General features: G+C 41.2%; 1 non-coding gene across 1 annotated transcript; it reads left to right on the plus strand.

Annotated features, from left to right (window-relative positions):
- Positions 1-962: 962 nt before the first annotated feature.
- Positions 963-1070, plus strand: LOC112762008 (small nucleolar RNA R71). Its single transcript, XR_003182371.1, has one exon. It is a non-coding gene; the product is annotated as a small nucleolar RNA R71 (small nucleolar RNA).
- The last annotated feature ends 1124 nt before the right edge of the window (positions 1071-2194 follow it).

Below are 2194 nucleotides of genomic sequence, written 5' to 3' on the forward strand. Positions count from 1 at the left end.
TCTTCAGCTGAGGCATATTCTGGTGAGCTTGGTTCCTCCTAATTCCTCTCCTGTAGTGTAGTTCCAGACCTCAGGGTGATGGCATTAATGCCTCCCTTTGGATTGGGTAATGGTTGAGAGGGGATTCCAGTGGTACTTGAAGGTTGGTTACTGGAATTTTGTGCTGAACCAAGCTGTGTCATAAAAGCTTGCAGAGTAGAGGTGAGACCATTCAGACTGGTGTTAATACTGTTCACGATGGTACTTTTCATGGCCAGTTGTCTTTTCTCAAAAGCTTGTAATAAATCTTCATTAGAAGATACAGAAGAATGAGTAAATTGAGAGGTTTGCTGCTGATTGTTCGGTGGTCCTTGGTTTTGCCTCAGGTGAGGTGCTCGGTAAGGTTGATTTTGCTGCCTGCTATTGTTATTATTCCACCTCTGATTTCTCTAATTATCTCTACCTCCCCTGTTATTGTTGTCCCTCCAATTCTGGTTTGAATTGTCCTGCCATCTATGGTTATTATTTCCACTTTGATTGTACCCTTGGTTGGGACGGCCATAGAAGTTGTGAGTGGATGCCACCATGTTGTCTTCTTGTTGGAGCTGCGGGCATTCATCAGTGTAATGGCTGTAATCAGCACAAATTCTGCAAATTCTTTGTGGGACTAGTTGTTGGTTTTGCTGCGGTTGAGTTTGATGAGCTTGTTGATTCAACTACATTTGCTTCAGCAGGTTGGTCATCTCACAGATGCTTTGAGTTAGAGCAGCAGTCTCTCTGCCAGAAGATACTTCTACAACGGCTTTTGAACGGCCTTGCTTCTGTCTGTGGTTCCGAGTAGATTCAGCTAAATCACTGATCAATTGCCAAGCTTCATCAGTGGTCTTGTACTTCTTCATAGACCCATTGCTGGCACTTTCCAATGTGGTCTTATCTTGGGGCCTCATACCTTGTGTGATATAGCTGAGTAGCACGATCTTGTCAATCATGTGGTGGGGGCATGCTTCCAGAAGATTATTGAAGCGCTCCCAGTATTCGAAGAGAGTCTCATTGTCATCCTGAATAATCATAGAGATATCCTTCCTCAGTTTATCAGTAACTTCAGATGGAAAGAATTTCTCCAGAAACTCCTTTCTGAGTGTATCCCAGTTGGATACATTTGCTAGAGGTTGAGTGTAGTACCACTCTCTTGCTTTTCCCTCAAGAGAAAATGGAAAAGCTTTCAGCAGAATTGAAGTTTCATCAATGCCGTCACGCCTGACAGTAGAACAGGCTGCCTGGAAATCTCTCAAGTGCTTGATAGGCTCTTGAGCAGGTAGGCCATGAAACTTGGGCATCAAATTTAACAGTGCGGTCTTTATTTCAAAATCTGTAGCTACCGCTGGATGATGCGCTTGAAACGGTTGCATTGTAAAATTAGGAGCTCCTTCCTCCTGAATGGTAACTCTTCTAGCTGCCATGTTTTCTGCACGTAAAACAACCGAATCAGTAGAATGGGGGATGGTTTCTTCCTCAGATTCACTTTCAAATCCGCCCTCAGAGCGGGCTAACCTACGCTGTTCTCGCCTTATTCATGAAATAGTCCTTTCAATTTCAGGATCGAATATTAGCAAGCGCGGATCAGGAAGTGAACGCGTCATTTGACGGAAGAAACATGCAGCTCATAGTAGCAAAATTAAATAAAATGCAAATAAATAAATTCTAATTAATAAAATTAGCACTCTATTGCAACTCCCCGGCAACGGCGCCAAAAATTGATGGGAAGCAGAAGCTGATGAATTAAAAAATTATTAAAATTGATACGTTGCAAGTATAGTTCTTAATTCACCGAAAATCTGCCTATCAATTTAGAAATGTGTCACAAAGAGTTTAAATCAAAATTACTGGGAGTTTTAAGTCCCAGGTCGTCTCCCAACGAGTTGCAGAGAAGGGTGCTATCTTATTAATCAGAGGTTCGAAGAAGTTGAGGTAAGTAAATTGGAATGTAAAGTGAGGAAAATTAAATGATATGAATAAAAAACCTTGACAGGGAATTGATTAGTTAGAATCTCTATCATTGATGGAATGATTTTTTAGATGGATTTATAATTAACGGTTACTCTATTTAGTTATCCTTTACTAGGTAAGGGAAAGTCAAACAAGTTGGATTACTAGATCCGTTCACGAGTTACAACCCACTTAGTTCAAGGGATTGACGTTGATGACAGGATAGCAA

The sequence above is a fragment of the Arachis hypogaea genome, chromosome 16 (genome assembly GCF_003086295.3).
Source record: "Arachis hypogaea cultivar Tifrunner chromosome 16, arahy.Tifrunner.gnm2.J5K5, whole genome shotgun sequence".
NCBI classification, from domain to species: Eukaryota; Viridiplantae; Streptophyta; class Magnoliopsida; order Fabales; family Fabaceae; genus Arachis; species Arachis hypogaea.